The following is a 21,874-nucleotide window of genomic DNA, read 5'->3' on the forward strand; positions in this document are numbered from 1 at the left end:
CAGACGTGACCCGCTGGCACTGGGGGCTGCGTCGGTCCTGCTGCCTTAACATCATCTATACCGAGTCCACATCCAGCGCTGCAGGGTCTCTCCTCTTCCTTCCTCAGAGACCCACTTGGTCTCCACTTCTCTCAAGTAATCTTGAAACTTTCTTTCATCAGTTGAGGTCTTCTTGCCTAAACGCTTCCAGTTATTGCTACTCCTGTGCTTCCGGTGACTCCAAATGGACCAAACCACTGAGTAAGGGGACCCCTGGCTTAGGAGGCAAATTGTCCCCCAAAAGCCTGGATGTAACAGATCGGGTTTCCAGAGACAGCAGAGAACCGCAGGTGCGCACGCTGCTGCTCAGGAAGGCTCTGCACCCCGCAGGTCTTAGAGCAGGTCCCGGCACCGGGCCTCGCGCGCTAACGCTGCGAATTACAGACCCGAAGCGCAGCTCTACGCGGGTTTACTTTCTCCACAGTCCCAGTGACTGTGGCCTTGGGCTTCCGGGCGCCAGTCATGAGGAGGCTCAGGTCTTCCAGCAGACGAGTCACAATTCAGAGGCTGAGCGAAGGGATTTCCAAGCTGAACTGTCCGAGTTAAAGTCCATCTCCAACACCTTCTCTTTGTGACCCTGGACAAGTCACTTTCATTTCTGGTGACGTAGGTTTCTCATTGTTAAGTGGAGATATTAGTGGGACAATCACTGGGTGCCTTAAGGGTTCAATGAGCCAGTGTGTTTTCAAGCGCAAGCCCAGTGTCCGCCACGTCCAGTGAAGTCCCAGAGTCCCCGTGGACTGACCGACTGACGCCTTTCTGATAGGACCGTGCGGGCAAGAGAAGACAGGTAGTTATGTTATTCAGAGCTTCAAGAGAAAAGTCAATTTACTGAGGGAGCGGTAAAGCAAGAAGAAATGGGTTAACTGTCTCTCTCCCTATTCATCTGAGCTCGCTTGCTGAAATCCACACGACCAAAACAGATTTCCCTAATCATGTTTTTTATCCAGGTAATTCGGCTCAGAATCAAAGTCCCCCCAAAATTCGAGTGACTGGTGAAATGTGACCATGCACAAGGAGTCCAGGAGCTCTGCATGGCTTTGCATCCTCTGCTGGAATCTCCACAGGCACACAGGGAGGACTGGAGTCACACTCAGCACAGGTTCCAGAGCACCTCACAGAGAAGAGCTCGCACTCTCAGGGCAGCTGTTGGCCTTCACGCATCACTTTAATAGTTGCCAGGATCTGCGGTCACAAGTGAGGCTGGGTCCCGCTGGGCCCTAATCTCCCAAAGGCTGCGCAGCCAGAGTTGTGGGCTTAACCCGTAATTAGCTGACTTGCTTTTCTAGGAGCACATCAGACGCTGGGTCCTAATCCATCTTGTTTCAATAGTTTTGTCTAACTAACTAAGTAAAGATAACATTTTCAAAAACTGAAGGAAATAAAAACTTTTATTGAACAGAAGAAAGTCTCTCCTACCTTCTTTTCCTAAGAAAGTCTACCTGTAACGCAAGCATGATTCATTTTCCTTGATCTGACTTCTCAGGTGCGATGACCCTGGCTGTAATCAACAGGGAACCTTTCTGCTGAGCATTCCACATGGAATGCTCACCAGAAGTGAAAATAATTTGCCCAGGGTCACAACGACTGAGTGTTGGAAGTGGGATTTTAATGCAGGCAGTTCAGCCTGGAATCCCTCCACTTTTCCACTGCGTTGTTCACTTTCTGCTAAATGATTTGAACCTCTTCATGACTGTGAAAACAGAAAATCTAAGATCATAATGACTTGGCCTGTGGACAGAGTAAATGACCACAGAAGAACACTTTGATTTCTTGAGTTGCAGCATTAATAGCTGTTTTTACGTCTTTTCAGACTAAAATTCTACAAAATGCTTCCGGTTGTTAGTTAAAAGAAAACACGACACAAAGGAAGGAATGGATGCTGTACTGCACGTTGCTAATGACGTTAGTATTTCTGGCTGTAGCTGTCTCCTTTTCTTTCACAAAGACTTCTTCCTTAACCCCATCGCCTGTCACAAAAGTAAACTAGCAGGGCTGGGACTGCACCAGATTCACTTTATGAAACTCAGAAGCAAAAAGGAAGCAGGGTGTGCAAAACCTGCAGATCTGAAGCCCACAGTGGGCCCCTGGCTGCCTGAAGATTACACTGAGGATGGAGAAGATCTCTAATTCAGTTTTGCTTGACCTGTATTGTCTTGTAAAATTACTGGCCGTCCCATTTCCAGAGAAATGATCAGTAGCAGCTCAGGATACTGAAAAACTGCGGCTGGTAGATGCAGCTGCCCGAGGGTGTGGACTCCCCTCCCCCGGCAGGGCTGGCAGATGAAGCCGGGAGGGGCCCCTCCTAGCTGGCTCCCGCCCGAGATGCTCTTCTCTAAGTCCAGGTCAGTTACCGAGGCAAGGACCTGCCCTGCGCAGGGGCAGCACACGGGAGAGCTGACCACAGTGATGCGGGGTGTGCTGCCGTCTGACGCGGGGCTCATCCCCACAGAAGACGGATGTGCAAACACACCACAGCCATGGAGAGAAACGCAGTGCTCCTGGCAGGACTGTGGACACCAGAGGAGCACCTGGGGGACTTCAGGTGGACCAGGTTACAGGGAGCCACTAAACGTAATCAAGATGCCACCAAAGTCAGCAGGTGACTGCTCAGCAGACGGCACTAGGAAATGTTCAGCTACTAGGGAAAAAAAAATAAAGCTGTATCTCCACACAACCCCATATTCAAAGTTTTAAACCAGATGCATCAAAAACCTTAATGTGGGAGAAAAGCAATAAAGAAAATAGGAGATAATAAAGTAGAATTTCTTTTTCTCCAGAGTGATAGTTTGGTTCACCATTCTGGAGAGGTATCTCGCAACACAAAATCCAATTACATGTGTGCAAGCTTTAGAACAAGGAGAATGTGGTCCTAGGTAAAAACTCTGAAGATATTCTCATACAAGGGATAAAAAAGTCTTCAATTTGGTTTTTTTTTTTGGCTTAATATGATTTATATGCAGGTACAATGCATATAATTTACTGAAAGTAAATATCAAAGTTTCTCTAAATGATGAAAACACACTGAATTTCAATTTGATGTAAATTAAATAATAGTATATGTCGTTCACATTTTTCCCATGGTATTTGAAGACTCAGAAAAATGATTCAGTGAAATGATCTGCATTCCTCGAAGGGAAGTTTCAGTGACCAGACAAGTCGTGGCTGGGGGACTAGCACTCCTGATGTCACCGTGTGCCTCTCCTAGTTCTGCTGAACAAACAGTTGTCACTTACGTGCTTCCTGCAGATTTTAAACTATCACATTATTAAATTTCAAAAATCCATAATAGAAAAGGTGTAATGAAAAGATGTAAATCAGAGAATAAACTCAATTATAACCAAAAGCATAACAGAGGAAGTGAGCAGATTCCTCCTGAAAGCCCAGAATTTACCAACAAAAAGATGTTATTAAAACATTAATTTTAAAGGAGAGTGTAGTTCACTTGCATCTTGAGATAAAATTTTAATATCAATAATTTGTTACAGATCTTTATCCACCAAAATATATGAAGGTGATTTAACTGGAGTTCATTTCAGGAGTTCCATGAACTCAATACAAAAAAAATTCTCTTTAGTTCTAATACCTTTATTATTTCAGATGCTTTAATTGGTGGAATTGTACTAGAAAACTACTTCGGTCGGGTCCTAAAACACCGCACCTGAGTTGACCAATATCCACAGGAGCTTCTGACCAGTGTCAAAGGAAGAGCGCTGAGACAGTGGTCAGACGGCCACGCAGAAACTTGATTTCCTGTTTTACAGCTGGTAACTGGGTATCTAGTTCTTTATCTACACGACGTTCTTGGAATTAATCAGGGTATGGAGTTCTTATGAAAACCAAAGGGCACCGTTTATAAAAACTGAAATTCACAGGACAGGAAAGAACACGGTCTTCTCGACGGCAAAGGGTCAGTTTAGAACATTCCTGGAAGCAGCTCTCGAGCCGCCCTCCCCCACAGCTGAGCGGCCTCCACTCTGCCCTTACCCAAGTCTGCCCGGCTGAAGAACGTAGCCTTTATCTGTCCTGAGCTGTTTGGATGAAAGCATCTTCTGCTTTTTTTGTTCAGTGTAGAAGAGCACAAAGAGGAAAGAGAAAAGTCTTGGGGGGACACCTGGCAAGTAGCTGTGAAAATGCTTGATGCATGTGTAAGCAGCAGGCGGGGAGGTTCTCTTCTCTGCTGCGACTCATGTTACTTTCTCAGGGAACAGAAACTGGTGGGAAGCCTGCCTTAGCAAAAAGCTTATTGTTTACTCATAACACATACATACACATGTATCCCCAGCCATATATAAACACATATATGTGTGTAAACTATATTTACATATAACCATGTGGACACAGAGATAGGTCTGATGACCTCTCTGTCTCTACACATACCCAGACCTATCTAGCTCCATCTGACTGTTCTTCAGCAAATTAAGTCATTTTTAATTACAGCTAATTGCAGTCACCTTGTGGAAAATCACCAGATCACAACGGTAGGTATCATGAGAGGAAAAAAGAATCAATTATACTATACAAATCCTCCAAATAATTAATAAAATGGTATTAGTAAGTCCTCACATATCAACAATTAATCTGAATGTAACTTCATTGAATTCAACAACCAAAAGGCACCAGGCCACTGGGTGCATAAAGAGCAAGGCCTAACTCCATGCCGCTTAGAAGAGACTCACTTCAGCCTTGAGGGGGTGGGGAAAGGCACCCCGCGCAAGTGGGGACCGAAAGCAAGTGGAAGTCGCTGTACTGACTTCAGATAAAAACGGATTTAAGCCCCAAATGGTAACAAGACAAAGAAGAGCATTACAGTGATAAAGATGGCAGCTCCCCGAGAGCATGAAGCTGCAAATGTAGGTGCACACAACACCCTGCTCACTCCGAGCCCCGTGGGGTGCGGTGGGGAGTCAGTGCACACCTGACGTGCAGATGTGAATGCAGGAAGGCTGCCAATAGCTGTCACGGATAATTTCACCTTCAGACAGAAAACGCCCACCACAGAACCCAGTGTTTTCCACTGTTCACAAAATACTCTTCACTCAAATGTGCTTGGGGGGAGAATTAGCTTAGATAGGAATTTAACTTAGGAAAGAATTTGGAACTAATATTTGAAGATCTTCAATTCTTAGACATGCTACTGAGAGCAATTTTAATCTTTCCTCTTTTTATTTATATACTTTTTTGTCAAGATACTATATTTTTTACTAAAATGTTGACCCACAATGTCGTGCTCGTCTCTGGTGCACAGCACAGTGGCTCAGTTATGTGTGTGCACGTATTCTTCCCCGCTGTGGTCTATTGCAGGGCACTGAGGACAGCTCCCTGTGCTGTGCAGTAGGGAGAAACTATAGTTCGTGCACAGAATAGTCAGTATTCATACCCAAAACCACGTCTCTTCTGAAATGTACTGAAGGTTCAGTTCTGCTGTGAGTGTCACCGTGGACGCAAGCTGGCTTGACCAGGGGTCCCGGCGCGGTCTTCCAGGACTCCTGGCCACCTAGAGTGTGACTGCAGTCACCATCCCTTACCCACAGAGCAAACCTGGACATGAAACAGACAGAACCCAGGGCCAAATCACAGGAGACCCCACGTACTTGCCAGTATAAACCATCCATTTCATTTTCTAGCGGTTCTCAAAGTGTAGTCCCTGAGCCAGCAGCACCTGGGAACTTGTTAGAAATGCAAATTCTCAGGCTCCAAGTCGACTTACTGAATGGGAAGCTCTGAGCGGGGGCCCAGAGGCCTGCCCCGTAACAAGCCAGCAGGTGATCTCGACGTGTGCTCTTGTGAGACACGCTGACCTACTACAGCCAAGAGCATTTTAGAAAACACAGGGAAGCCCCAGGATAACAACGAGAGGCATTTCCATCTATTGATTTCATCTTCAAATTCATCACGTCTCTGGTGAATTCCTTGTGTTCGGCCCAGGTTTCTGGGGTCCAGCTGTCCCTAGGTTTGTCAGCCATCATGGATCTGTGCAATTTCATATTTCTTACTTTTTATTTCGTCAGTCATACAATGAGCCCAATACTACCATCTTAACAAGGCCACTGCAAAAGTTAAATAAAATGTTAAATATAGCATTTTTCAAAATTAACTGTAAACTTAAAAGTGGAATAATAATAATTTTAAAAGACACTGACTACTGGTACTTGCTGATTATTTCATAGAAATAATATTAAGCACTTCACAGATATTATTCATTTATTCTCCCCAAAGCACTATGATTTATATGGGGTCGAAGACTCAGAGAGTTTGAGAAACTGTCCAAGGTCTCACGGCTGGTGAGTAATGGCATCACTTCTGACTTCATCAGAGCTCTGACTTGTAACAAACCTGCATATATTTTCTAAGCATATTATGAAGCCTCATCACTTTATGAAAGGCATTTATCACCCTCAGAGAAATCAGTGTCACAAACCACCCACTTTAAAGAAAAATCTCAAAATTTTCTCTGTTTTACTAATAAACAAGCATAATAATTTAAAAATATTAGCACAAATTTGATAAGTTTCATAGGAATAAATAATTGCCATAAAAAAAGAATTTCTAAATTTCATAAAAAGAGTATTTAAATCTGAACTGAGAACATTTAAAGGTTTTGTCTCAAAAAAGCAAAATGTACCAAAGACTAAAAGGTAATATATTTCAAAGCATCTCACTTTAAAAAAAAAAGTTACCCATTACCACAAATTCTTACAGATGAAATTTTGCCTCATGTTACTGTCTTTAATAGTTTTATGTATGTACTAGCAGCCACGTTAAAAATACAGTTTTAAAAAGAAATAAAAAAGGTGTAAACCATTATCCATTATACTAGTGTTATTTTCTTCTTTAAATACTCAGAATGTTAACTTGCTGAAGCAGGAATGTTGCACATACCAGTTCAGCCCAATTCAATCAGACAAATAATGAGAATGTCCAATGTGTAAACAGCACCTTATGAACCCCTGAGCCCGACACTTGCTTCTGAAGGAGGAACAAGGGAAATGCTCACCACGTGGTGGTTCCTGGAGCTTTAGTTTGTGCAAAGGCAGGGATGCTGGAATCACATCAAGATAATTATAAGAACTAGGGTCACATTTATGTGAAAGTCCATTAGGAAGATCAAACACAAGGATGAAGTACAAAGAACCGGACGCAAATCTGAGGGGTGCGAGGTGCAGAGAAACGAGCGTGGGGACTGGAGATGTGCGGGGACGCGGGATCGCGGCCAGACTACGTTCACTGGGAGTCGGTCCCGGACGCTCCCGCCAGCAGGGGAGGCGCGTGGGTCAGCCGCGAAGTGACTAGGCTGGAGCACGGGCCTCCAGGAACAGAGCGGGGGAAGCCTTCCTCACTAAGCCGTCACACTCTGGCAGGGAAAGCAGGCAGACATAATCTAGGGTGTGTCATTCACGTGCAGAGAAAACTTAAATAATCAGGACCGGGCACCTGAAAAATCTGTGGAAGACGGCGGATTTGTGTGGGGTCTGACCTGGTAAAAAGGCTTCTAACAGAGGAAAGAGGGGTCCCTTGAGGAGCTAATACCACACTGAGCTCACAGCACTGAGGAGAGATGAGATTTGAGGATGAGGCAAAAACAGACCCAGAGAGCAACAACAAAAACCGTCATCAAAAAACGGGTGAAGAGGCAGGCAGAGCAGACAGCTGCAGGCTTCACGAACACCTGGATTTCAGGAGCGAGACATGTCTGACTGGACTTAGCAGACAAGTGGAGGAAGGTGTGGAATAAAAACTGGCAAAGTAGATGCTGTGATTTGATAGAGACTTCATATTGTATCTGTTCGTTTATGCATCACTCGTGTTATTTACAGTTGCATTTTTCAATTAGTTAACTCCAAACCTTACACTTTGGGCAACTACCTAAAATTTCCTTAAGGTTCTCAGTGTGTGTGTGAGTGTGTGTGTGGAGAGAGGGAGACTGAGAGGAGGAGGGGGCAGGAGAGAAAGGAGAAGAAATAAGAAATCTCATTTGGCTTCTCCCGTGGCTACTCGGCCTTTCCCTCCTAGAACTTGCAACTAACTAGAACTGCTTTAATTTCCTGAGTGTAACTCCCAACGCAGGGTCCCCACCAGACACTGCTCACAGCAGCATCTGCTTGATACGCTTATTTTGTAAGAAAATGCCTCTACTTATTATGAGACTACATTTTAAAGTGTCTATAAAATGTTTTGGTTTCCAATTCAACAAAGATCCTATAAAAGTTAAGTATTAAAAAAATAAACGAAACTGTGAGGCTGACTCCAGCAGGTGCCAGCCAGGGGGTAGCAGCAGGCACCCCCCGCCCGGCCTCTGGAGGGGAGCCAGGGGGCAGATACCGTGGACGGCGGTTTTGCAGCTTCTTAGAAAACTGAACACAGTCTCACCACGTGATGCAGCTGCTCCACTGCTAGGCATCCAACCAAGTGGCTCAAAACATGTTAAACCTGCACCTGGATGTTTACAGCAGTTTTCTGTGTAATTTCCTCCGTAGGCGGATGAATAAACAAACAGTGGTCAGCTACGGAGTGAGTGGCGAGTGATTCAGATTAAAAGAAATCACCTATCAGGCCCCAAAAAGCCATGATGAACCTTAAATGCATGTTGTTCAGGGAAAGAAGCCAGCTGAGGAAGCTGACACCCTGGACAATTCCTATTACATGACATCTGAGAAAAGGAAAACTGTACAAATGATTAAAAACCAGTGGTTTCCAGAAATTTAAAAGGAGGAGAGGGAACAGGTGGAGCACAGGGAGCATTCTGGGCGGCCGAGCTCTTCTCTGCGTCACCGCAGTACTGCCTGCCTGACTCTGCGCCTCTGTCAGTCTCTGTGCCGGGCCCTGGTTGAGGGGGGGGGGTCCCCTCTCTGTGCCGGGCCCTGGGGGGGCCTCCCTGTCTGTGCAGGGCACTGGGGGTGCACGGTTTCCCTCCCATGAAGTCAGCGCCGCCCTGCCCCACAGTCACTGCGGCATCCCACCATCAGTTTAGCTGCTGCTCCCCATGGTTTCTCTAATTCTGTTCTGCAGCTATGACACCGTGCTCAGCATTTAAAGCGATAACTTTCATGAGATTTTATTTTAGAACTTTTCATTGTTTCCTTTATCACCAAAGGTGCTCAGTGACCTCAAGACTTCCCTGTGACTCCTCTTCACAGCTGTGCACAGATGCCTGGATGTGCTGTATTCTCAGCCCTGAGAGGCTGCCAATAGTCTGCACCTGAGTTATCCAACGCTCTTTTGATGGAATTTTCCAGAACAGTGGAAGATGGGATTACCAGGACTAAAGCAGCCTAGACTAACCTGTCCATGCAGGAAAGCAGTGCCAGAAGCTTGCAGAAACCTGCCCGGGAGGCGGAGAGGAGAGTAACTAGAGGGATGTTTTTAATGTATCAAGACTCCCGTCTGTGGGAGAATGTCTGAAATACACAGAATGCAATTCCAGAAACAGTCTCATCAATTTATGAGTTTTTCTGAAATATTTTGGGAGCCTGTACATCTGGCATGGTGGTAGATCCTGGGGTCACAAAGAGAAATTATATTTTCTTCCTTCAAATTCTCATGGAAACAAAAATAAGCAAAAACCACAGGGAAGGTCAGCACCCTTGTTTCTACACAAGAGGTCGGCGTCTCCAGGACACCACAGCCCGGAGCCACACCTGCACTGGCAGCGCACTCAGCCAGCCCCCCATGTACCGAGGCAGGAGGGGAGCAGACCAGAGTCAGAAAATACTAAGCAAGTTGCTCAAACACAAAGTCGTTCTTGGGCTCAAAACTAAGCATCTTTGCAACTGGTAACTGTGCCACCTTATCCACAACAGCCAGCACGGTCAGCAAAACTAGGAGCAGAGGACGCTCTTCTAGTGAAGCCAGTGACTTTGACAACACAAATAGGCCTGGAAGGACTGCGAATTTCAGTGATAATTCTAGAGGTAAATGCGCCAACAGAAGCTGCTTCCTGCGAGCAGATGTGACACTCAACACAAAGAGGGAGAGGCCAGGGGGAGATGAGCCGAAGTACAAGGTCAAATGTCTCAAACATCTGCAAAGCACAGAAAAGCAGCAATAGCTTACGACTTACCAGTTCAGGTAGCAAGTATTTATGTCAGAGTGACCTTGTCTGGCAGTTAGGAAAGGCCAAGGAGGGCTGAGAGCTCCCCCAGCCCAGCAGGCAGGGCGGGGGCACCAGGCAGGGACGTCCCGTGTGCTCTTGCTTGTGGGCTGTTTCTAGCTGAACAGAGAGCCAGTCTAGCTTAAATGTGGACGAGCGTGAGCACGGACAGAAGCAGAGGAACACGCAAAATGCTACAGGTCAGGTCAGGGGCCACGAGAAGCGCGCTAACCGTGCATGCTGACATGCGGTTCTGGACCCAGCGAGTGTGCAAAGTCCCAGAGAGCAGGCCAGGAGGGTGTGCCGCATGTTACAAGACCAAGCGCCGCATTCCTCCCCTTCATTCCTCCCTCAGAACAACGCCAGTTCAGATACGATGCTTGTTAGCAAAGTGTGTTGGGCTCCCAACAAACACAAACATGGGAGGCAAAGATACATACCTAAGAAGACAGAGAAACGTCTGAAATGCAACCTGAGATATTTTTTAAACAAGGAAACTGGGATTCCAGAAGACATTGCTTTGGGGGTAGGAACCGCCATCCCAGATGAGTTTCCATCACTCTCCTTCCAACTGCCTTTGCCCCTCTCTTCCCTCATGACGTGACCTTTCCTGGGCTGTGGCCGGGGTTTGCAAGGCATGATGCTGCGAAAGCCTGTAGAGTGGGCTTTGCAGCACTTGGCACTGGGACATTCCAAGCAGGCGGTAAACAACGCTCTCCTGCAGACGGGTGACTTTACTCACAACGGCTTTCTGAAAAGTAAGGGACTTACTTGAACTTAGGCAGAGCAGTGTTCTCCTTTCTCAGAGGTCACTCCTCCGGCAATCTCAACATTCTGGAGAGTAGTCTGGATGCAGAAAGTAAAAATAAAGTTCTGTGAGCATTCAGAGTAGAAGGAATGAAATCTAGATACTGAAATTCACTCACTTTATCCGTGAGGAACACGTGCCTCCCATTCACCTTCTACTGCACACAGTTTTACCACAATTACTTGTCAGTTTCTAGGGGTAACTCAGGCCCTGTGAATCATCAAGAGGAAAAATGAGATTACAATAAAAGGGGCAAAACTATTCAATGGGGAAAGACAGCCTCTTCAATAAGTGGCAACAGGGAGAACTGGACAGCTGCCTGCAAAAGAGTCAACCTGCACTACTCCTCACAGCAGAGACAAACATAAACTCAAAATGGATTAAAGGCTTAAATGTAAGACCTGAAACCACAAAACTTCTAGAGGAACACAGAAGTGGTATGCGCTTTGATATCAGTCTTAGTAATATTTTTTGGATCTGTCTTCTCAGGCAAGGGAAACGAAAGTAAAAATAAACACGTCTGCCTCACACTGAAAAGCTTTTGCACAATGAAAGAAACCATAAACAAAACAGAAAGGCTGCCTACTGTACGGGAGAAGATATTTGCAAACGACACATTCGATAATGGGTTAATATCCAAAATATACAAAGAAGTCATATAACTTAATACGAAAAAAGCAACTAGTTTAAAAAAACAGGCAGAGGATTTTAACAGACTTTTCTCCAAGGAAGACACACAGACGGCCACCAGGCACATGAAAAGATGCTCAATATCACTAATCAACAGGGAAACGCAAATCGAACCACGAGATATCACCTCAGCCCTGTCTGAATGACTAACATCAAAAAGACAACAAATAACAAGTGCTGGTGAAGATGTGGGGAAAGGACCCTAGTGCACTGCTGGTAGGACTGTAAATCAGTGCAGCTTCTATAGAAAATAGTATGAAGTTTCTTCAAAAGCCTACAAGTAGAACTACCGCAAGACCCAGCAATTCAACGTCTGGGTATTTTTCCAAAGAAAACAAAACTCTAACTAGAAAAGATATATTCACCCCTAGGTTCCTTGCAGCATTATTTACAGGAGCCCAGACATGCAAGCAACATAAGTGCACATCAGGAGACACCTGGATGCAGCTGTGGTGTAGACACACAGAAGAATATCTCTGAGCCATTGAAAACAGAATTGCATCTTGCCATGCTCAGCAACAGCATGGATGGAGCGGAGAGTGTCACGCTTCTTGAAACAGGCCAGAGAAAGACAGATACTGTATGGTATCATTTATATCTGGGATCTCAAAAAAAAGCGAATGAAAAAACACAAAAGCAAAAATGGAGTTACGGATACAGAGAACAGACAGGCAGTTGCCAGAGGAGAATGGGCTGGGGGGTGAGTGAAACAGTGACTGAGGCACAAAATTCATCTGCAGAATAAACGAGTCACGGGGTGAAATGTACAGTGTGAGGACTACAGTTGATAATATTGTAGCAGCTTTGAATGGTGACGGTGACTGGACTTGGGGGCGACCAGCTTGTCATGTGTAAAAATACCGAAGCACTATGACACGCACCAGAAACTAATGAGACAGCGTTAAGTCAATGTTACACCAATGAAAAAAACCAAAAAACACCACGAAAAAAGGAGAAATAAGGTATTAAGTATTTCCCAAACGGCTAATAGCACAAAGTTAAGTTCTGCTGACCACGTTTTAGGGAAACTGGCTTTAAAAGAAGCACAAAAGTATATGTGGTAATCTGCCCAAAATTGTGTTTGCCAGGAGGTGGCAGTTAGGTCTAAACTGCCCATCCTGCAGACTTTAGAATTAGACTCCAAGTTTAAATGATTGGTGATATTTTAAAGCATTCCTTGTGAGGCAAAGCCTATCGATTTGATGCCAAGAGGTGATTACTGCTAATCAGACACAGCTACTAATTCAGTTTCATACTGCGGGAGAGGGTCGGCCTCTGCGAATCCAGGCCTGAGCAACAGGCTGCTCATTCTGACGGCTCGGGTGATGGTCTGCCTCCGCCTCTTACTGTCTAATGGCCCATTTGTGTTATCTCTCCTCTCGAGAATTCACCTGTAGTTTTGAAAATACTCTAATACTTCAGTGAAGTGACGGCCAGATGAGATGTCACACTTGACAGAGCCGTGGTTCTCGAGGAGGCTCCAGCGAGGCGCACAGCCGGCTGCACGGGAGAGTCAGCCGCAGCCCGAGTCACCGGACGCGCTCGGACTCCGAGTCTGACTGCGGTTTAGACAGAGACCTGCGCCTATGGCTACTTTAGGTAAACTCCCCAGGGAGAGCGGAGCCCCGGCCAAGTCGGGGGCCCTGCACACTAGCTCAGGGGCTGCGGGGACGATTCCGGAGCGGCTCCCAGCGCCGCCCGGCGTGCGCGCTGCACGACGCCCTCCGTGACGGGGCGCGGCTCGTGGCGGTGACGCGCTTCACTCCTGCGCTGAGGTTCCGTGAGGTGCCAAGGCGAAGCGTTTGCAGCTGGGATCGCCCAGGTCCGTTAACTTGGAGTTAGCCGATTTGAGAAGGGTTACCTTGGGTGGCCAGTCACGGTCAGGCGGGAGCTCATGCCAAGGGCCAGAGGTTCACACTGGACAGACTCTCCGTCTGGCTCCGAAGAAGGAGCTGGCTGGCCTGGAGAGGGCCGCACCCCTAGGTCCCCCAGAAGGCAGCCTCCAGGGGCTCAGAGCTACCGCGGCGGACACACACGTAAAGAGGGGAAATCAGTCCTGCACACGAGGAATCGGATTCTGCAGTGACTCAAATGCACCTGGAGAAGGACCCCAGACTCGGGGAGGACCCAGGCTGGTTGACACCGTGACTGCCTCTTTGGGAGCCCCTGTATGACTGTGGTTGTTACTTAATTTTTAATTTAATTCAGTTACATATTAAGAATAATATCAATTGCACTACATTTATCAAAACCATATCTCAAAATACATAAAATTTAAGTTTTGTTGTCCCTTGACTTCTTTCCCATGAGTGGATTATTCACCTGAGTCCCATTTTCTCCATTGATTTTTCCTTCTGTAGATGGTGTGTGGGCTTTATTCTGAAACAGTAAATAGACATCAAACCTGTCCAGCTGAGGCGCGAGGGGAGGAACCCTCTTAGAGAGCTCTGCTCTGCGCTCACAATGGCTCCCACCAGCAGGCTCCCAGGGGGCCGACACTAACGCTTGACTTCAATGCCCAAAGTGACCTTTCCCGCATCCCCAGGTGCAAGGGCACCAAGCATGAAAGAAGAAGAAGGGAAAGGAAACTGGATGGCGTAGGTCTTTTGTTCACACACTTAACAGCTTCACCTCCACAGCCACCCACTGGGTTTACTTCCAAACAATTGTCGGCACCTCTGCAAAGACTTCACTGTAGCACCGAGAGTGAAAGAAGGAAAACAAAAGCTGAAAACCACCACAACAGAAATATCCACTACAGCTTGGGAACTGAATAAGCAGCTTAAGAAGACAGACCGACTAGTTTACTGCGTAAGACAACAGAAGAAAGGAGGAGGTCAAAGTTTCTGCCCCCCAGGACGCAGCAGGCAGAAAGGGACCCGGCCTCACTGCCCTGTCCCTCCTCGGTCTCCCAGTCCCCTGGCTGTTCTGTCTCTGGTTTCTGCCTAGGCAGGTCTTCGTGTGTTTCCTGGATGTACGACGTCCGGGTTCTAAGCTGAGCTTTAGTGGGAAAAATAGGCAGAACTGATTCTAGCCCAGTTTGTTCAGAACCAGAAATCATCTCCATTTTTTGATTTGGGAATTAACTGGGAGGTTTTAAATGTGAGATTTGTATTCTTAAAAAGATACATCTTTTTATATCTTTTAAAAAAATATACACACCCACATACATTCCTGAGTTCAGTTATTCAGGGCATGTCATTTACTACAGATACACTGATACTGTCTGCAGGCTCTACACTGGCCTTTCATAAAATAAGTAATTATTAACTAAAAACAATGAAACACAAATATCATTAAGGAAAAATAAATTCAAGTATAAATATGGAAAACTTAAAGACACAAAATTGAATAAATGAAAATTCAAACATTTTGGAACACCATCTATGGAAAAGCCTAAAACAGTCATTCTTACCGGTGTAGCATTTAATGAAGCAAAGCATCGCAACACTGCTTGGATTTCAACATATGGTTTTATCATAGACTTTGTAAGACACAATCATCATTATTTGACTGGAGAGTAAATGTTGATGAGTTTTCAAAGCAACTTTTTCCATTCTATGAATAATAAAAATTTTACAAGCCAGAGTTTTTTTTATGGAATATTTGTCACTATTTGAAAAATGCTATCAATTTTGATGTTAAAAAAAAAAGAAAGAAAAAAAGCTTTTATACAGCTGATGTCAGGAGGACGACAGTAAGCTTTCTTCTTGCCCAAACTCGCTCCAGTACCCTGTAATAGTTAACAAAAGATATTTTGTGTCTTTCAAACATCAGAATTCTTTGTTACAAAATAAAATGTGTTGTAACAGAGCAACAACTTCAAATGAAACTTGCAGCAGCTAGAAACATGTATACTTTAGGGTGCTATACATGTGGGGGTCAGGATTTGTATTCAAGGGGCGGGCTATATAGAAAGCACTCCACACTATAAGTAGGGGGAGGTTGGAATGCTACTTCTGTTAACTTGAGAGTTTTTCTGCAAGAATGCCAGAGAGAATTGTGAATTAATTAGTTTCACGATATTTGTGGGAAAATAATGCTGCTCAGTGATGTTTTATTGGCTTTCTTACGTTCAGAAAGTGTTCTGTAAGATTACTGTGCCAAGGCAATAATCTGTGAGTCTGCTTGGGATGATGCAGATAGGGAGAAATCACATCTTTCAAAACCACCGCAGAGATCATGGTAAGAGTCATCCTTCTCTGCCCGTCCCTATGTCCAGACCCTCTGCAGGCAAGGGGAAGAATACGATTTCCAGGGCTACCTCATTATTAGATTCAAATGCCCAGAAGGCATACAAAGAAACAGGAAAGTCTAGTTCATTAAAAAAAAAAGGGGGGGGTATTAAATAAACTAAAACTGTCCGTGAGAAAAGACCTGATGGCAGATATACTAGACAGAGATTTTAAAACAACTGATTTAAAGGTGTTAAAAGACTAAAAGGAAGCCATGGAGAAAGTCAGGAAAATTGTGGATGAACAAAACAAAAATATTGAAAAAGAGACAGAAAGCCAAAAAAGATATGGAGATAAAAAGTACGACAAATACAAATTTCCCAGATGGACTCAAAGAAAGACTTCAGCAGGCAGTGCAATAAACTGAGCAGATCTAACAGGTGCACAGAACACTCGGCCCGTTCTTCTCACGTGTGCACGAGACATTTTCAGGTGAGACTGTATGTTAGGCCACAGATTAAGTCTCAGCAGATTAAAAAAGACAGATAACACGTAAATCATCTTCTCTGACCGCAGTGGGAGAAAGTGAGAAATCAAGGACGGAAAACGGAACGTTCACAAAAGCGGGGAACAAAAGCAACAACAAAATGACGACAACCTGATTTCACACGGGCAAGGGGGTCAAAGACACTTCTTCAGAGAAGACATGCAAATGACCAGCAAGCCTATGGAAAGACACGCAGCATTGCTAACAATCACAGAAATGCAAACGAAACCCCAGTGAGAGCCCCCCTCACGCCTGTCAGGGTGACCACCATCAAAGACCAAAATAACAGGAGCTGGGTGGTGTGGAGGATTTGGAACACTTGTACGCTTTTGGTGGGAACATAAAATGGTTTAGCTGTTGTGGAAAACCATACGGTAGCCCTTCAAATTAAAAATAGAATTACCATATGACCCAGCAATTCCACTTCTGGGTAGTTACTCAAAGGGATCAGATCCACAGTCAGATCTGCTGCAGTGACAGGGTGAGACCCCGCTGCGTAAGCAGGGTAGCATCAGAAGTGACCTCCTGCAGTTCAGGGTCAGCCGGCCCTGCAGGACCCCTGGGGCGGTAGCAGATCCAGTCCGTCAGTTCTAGTGACCACGGCCCAACCGCTCCTTAACCTCCCTCCCAACAGCAGCCCAGTCAGAGTCTGCATGGTCCTAGTGGGAGCCCGTTGGAGCAGTGAGCGTGAAGCCAAGCAGAACAGCGCTCCAAGGGTGTTAAAAACAAATCTTCACTGGTTCTGTAGCTCACAAAAGTAGGCAGGACCTCCCTGGTAAAGCAATAGGATGACTGCCTGCTGAAACCGAAGATTTAAATAGGATCAAGACTCTTCTAATATGATGTATAAAATGTCTGTTACACAATCAAAAGTAACTCATCAACACCAGGAGCCATTATAAATGCAATTTGAATTGGAAAATGCAAGCCACTAACACCAACACAAAGAGTCAGATGGAGGAATACCTTAAAAAGGGTTTTAAAGCAGGAATCATAAAATGCTTCAACAGTCATGAATTCTGTTGTAATCAATAAAAAACCTGAAAATGCTAACAAAGAAATAGAAGTTACAAAACAGAGCCAAGTGGAAATTATAGAATTAAAAATACAATAACTAAATTTTTTAAATTACTGGATGGACTTAACATTAGAGATGAAATAAAAGAAGATATAAAAGTGAACAGATGAACAGAATTTACTTGATCTGAAAGAAAGAAAACAGGTTAACAAAAATTGACATACACTCAAGAACTTATGGGACAATAACAAAGATCTGACTTTTTATCACTGAAAACACATACGGAGAGAGGGCAGAGTGTGAGAACAACAACAAAAAAATTTTAAGAAATAATGGTTGAAAACTTCCCAATTTGGCAAAAGGCATAAACCTACAGACTCAAGAAGCTGACCAAACCCAAAGAGAATAAACCAAAAGAAATATACATGGAACACACTATAATTAAATTTTTTAAAAGACAGGAAAATTTCTTTTAAAAATCAGGAGAGAAACAAAGCATTGACCCTAGAGGAACACCAAATCAAATGACTGCAGATTTTTCATTTCGAAACTTGGAAACCAGAAATCCTATTTAAAGAAGGTGGCACATGTTCAATTAGAGAAACGCAATCACATGAAAAATTCTGTATCTGGAGAAACTATACCTCAGGAATGAATGGGGAATAAAAATTTTCTCAGAATAAGAAAAGTCAAGGGAGAAAATAAAGAAAAACTAAGGAGAATGAAGTTAATGTGTTGCTAAGAGAACTACTCTTAAAGAATGGCTAAGGAAAAGTCTACAAACAGAGAGAAAACAGTAACAGAGGAAGGCTGGGACTTTACAAAGGAGAGCGATCAATGGCATGCATACAAAGACAGTTCAAAATAATTGATGGACCTTTACCTCGTGAGTTTCTTAAATCACATTTTATGATTGAAACAAATATTAGAGCGCCATGTGATGTGGTAGTCAATGTATGCAGAAAAATGTATGATATATATGTCATCCGTATGACCATAAAGCTTTGGTGCTTTAATTAAAGTGATAAATGTTAAAATCAATAGGCTGTGGTAAGTCACACACATATGTTGTAATACCAGAACAACCACTGAGGAAACTTTAAATAGCAATATATTCAAAGACATAAATAAATCAGAGTGGAATCAAAATGGAATTATGAAAACTGTTCAAGTAACTGAACAGAAGAAAAGAAACACAGAAATTAGAAACAGGAAGAATACCACAAAACCAATAATAAAATGATGGACTTCAGTTCTAACATGCCCAGAATTTCTTTAAATGGAAATAATTAAAATACACTGATTAAAAGACAAAAATTGACAAATCAGACTAATAATCCCAAACTAACTATAAGTTGTGTATAAGAAACTAGCTTTAAAAATAATAGTATAGATTCAAAGGATGGAAAAAATATAAAATCAAATATTAATCAAAATAACTAGAGCAGTTGTTAATAAAATCAGATAAGTAGACTTCAAAAAAGAAATACCTAGGTCAAAGGGCAACATTATGTAATGAGAAAAGTATTAGTTAATCAAGAATATATAGCAATCCTAAATTTTTATTCTCCAAACAAAGCTTCAAAATACAGGAAACAAAAGCCAACGGAGTTGAAAAAAGAAATTGACAAACCTACAACCTGGTCGGGGACTTAAGCATCTCACTCTCAACAATTTATATCTGACAAAAAAAAAAAAAATCACCAGAAGTATAGAACAGAGCAACACCATCAACCAAAAGGATCTGATGGATTTTAGAGGACATTCCACCACAGGAAGTTCGAATATGCACTCTCTTTGTGCGTCCACAGAACAGTCAACAAGACAGACCATATTCTGGATTATAAAATAAATATTAATACATTTAATAACAAGAATAAAACCTTCAAAGATGTAAAAATAACAAAATTTGAAATACTACATGGCTCTAAGAAAAAATCTCAAAAAAATAAAATAATGCGCTTAACTGAATGAAAATGAAAATACAAGGTCAAAATGTATTGGTTGCACCCAAAGTGGTTCTGAGGGTGAAATTTTTAGCACTAAATACTTACATTAAGAAAGATGAAGCATCTCAAGTCAATAATCTAACTTCCCACCTCGAGAAACTAGAAAAGGAGAAAAATAAATCTAAAGTAAACAAAAGAAATATAAACATAAGAATGAAAGTCAATGAAACTGAAAACAGTATAGCTGAAGAGAAAATCAGTAAGGCAAAAAGCTGATTCTTAGAAAATAATCCGTAATAGAGATAAACCTTTAGCAAGACTGACAAAGATTAAAAAAAAAACAAAACACTGAAAACACGTATCTCAGACGTATGGAATGAGAGAATATTTTTAAAAGGTCCTGCCACCATTAAAAGGATCATAAGAAACAACTATGAAAAACTTTCCATTTTGAATTCAGCAAACTTTAAGTAATGGAACAATTTGTTAAAAACCACAAACGCCCAAGCTCAGTCAAGAAAAAAACAGATAAATAATATGATAACATTCAGTAATTTAAACTTGTGAGTAAAATCTTCTGAAAAGTATTCTCTGTGCCAAAATGATTTCACTAAAGTGTTTTGCCAAATATTTAAAGAACTTGGACCATTTTATATAACCTCTTCACAAAACTACAGGATGAGGTAGCATTTTCCAACTCATGCTATGAAGTCAGTATTAACCTGGTGCCCAAAACAGACACATACTCCTTAGAGGTTGTTCTAATATTACTATTTACTATCACCCCGAAGGAAAATAGTTATTTGGACGTAAATATGACAAACATTGCCAGCACCTGCATAATGAGAGCTTCAAAATGCTGATGAAACATCTCAAAGAGGACTTGACTAAAAAGTGACACACTACGTTTATGGACTGGAAGATAAGATGCCAGTGTGTGCTGGCTCGTGTCCCTGACTGGGCACCGAAACTGTCATGTAAGTTTCATTACTTCACTCAGTTAAAATAAGAAATATTAAGTCAATTGTACTTTTTTCAGTTAAAAAAAAAAAGCCACACCTAGGGATGAGCCCAAGGGTGAGACACAGTGAGAAGTATCGGCTCACGGGGCACAAGATGGTTTTTGGATGCATTTTGACCAGAGTGATTCTCTTGGTCTTTGCTTTGAATAAATAATGAGGCTGTAAAATGTTTTCAGTAAATCCATAAGTAAGTTTGCTAAAAACTCGTTCCTACTGCTGACTGCACTGTAATATGGAATGTTAATCTTTCCAAGTGAACAACTGGCTAGAACACTGAACATGGGAGTCCCTGGCTGGGAATGGAGGCTAACCCTTAAGTTAAACTGCCTTCACTTAATTAAACAGAGCAATATTAAGCTCACTGTACTCCTTTCAACAAAGTTATACCTGTGAAGCCCACAAGTAATGCAACACATGCTACTCTAAAGACTAAAAACACCTTACACAAGGTTCAAGCATTTGTTACAAATAAGAAAAATGTTCTTTCTTAGGAAGTTAAAAAGCTTAGTTTCTGTGGGTGATAAAGTCATTATTAATTCATGGCACATATGAAATAAGCTAAAGGCAAATTTTAAAACCTATAAATAAGGAATAATTCACTCTTTGATCAGAATGTTAGAGAAAAATTCAGAAGAATAAACTTTATCCCTTGAAGTTAGACAGTCATGACATTTAAGATGGCAAAAAGGCTAGATCTGCAAACTCGCCTTCTCCACATTCTACAGTCAGCCCTCGCTCTGCTCCAGGCACTTCTCACTGGTGGCTGCATCTGCCTGGACTCCCCCTTCACTGCACCCCTTAGCCTCCGGTCCTTCTGCCAGGCTCACCCGTGTTTGTTCCCCAAGCCTCTCCCAGGGCACACTCACTCTAGTCTGTGTCCTGTGCTCAGGTCGTACACTCCCCAGGACGACCTGGAGCTGATCTGCCTGTCTGGAGGAGCCCAGCGAGTAGCAAGCTAACGGATGTGTAACTGCGATGTCAACTTCAAAACATAAAACACATTGTAAAGTAATTATAAGCTACACATATTATTCCAGGGAGATTTCATATGCATATTATTATTCAGGAAAATCATGAACTGCATTTTGCTGTCCAGGAAAATTTAATAACACGTTATGTTACTTTATTTACATCTCACTCATTATGAAATATAAAGCTTGAACAGCACTCTAGTCAGAAATAGAAGATCAAATTACAAAAAGGAAAAGCACACCAGACTCCAAGTGAACAGGCGAATCCGAGCAATCCCTATGACCCTTTAGGAGAACTGAGCCATTTTCTTCTTGGAAAGAGATAGTTGTTTGAAAACAGTAGTTATTTTCTCTTGAAATTTATCTCAGAAGTCAACAGGTTACCAGCTACTACTAAAATAGATGCTGTTTATATCATTTACCTCACACAGAAATTCAGATATGACTGAAAATCAGTTTGCTGTGGCAGTCGTGTGCCAGAAATTGAATTCAGCCCCACCAGGCTCCAGGTGAGGAGACAGTTCTTCCAGCCCTACATGTTAGTCATTGTTTTCTCAAAAGATGG

General features: G+C 43.1%; 1 protein-coding gene across 1 annotated transcript in view; it reads right to left on the reverse strand.

Annotated features, from left to right (window-relative positions):
• The window catches only part of SNTG1 (syntrophin gamma 1), a 357,968-nt gene that overhangs the window by 190,932 nt on the left and 145,162 nt on the right, over positions 1 to 21,874 (reverse strand). The window contains exon 3 of the mRNA XM_032469883.1: positions 10,901 to 10,975. The gene's annotated coding sequence lies outside the window, so the exon portion shown is untranslated. The remainder of the gene's footprint in view (positions 1 to 10,900; positions 10,976 to 21,874) is intronic.

This window comes from Camelus ferus, chromosome 29 (genome assembly GCF_009834535.1).
Source record: "Camelus ferus isolate YT-003-E chromosome 29, BCGSAC_Cfer_1.0, whole genome shotgun sequence".
NCBI lineage: Eukaryota > Metazoa > Chordata > Mammalia > Artiodactyla > Camelidae > Camelus > Camelus ferus.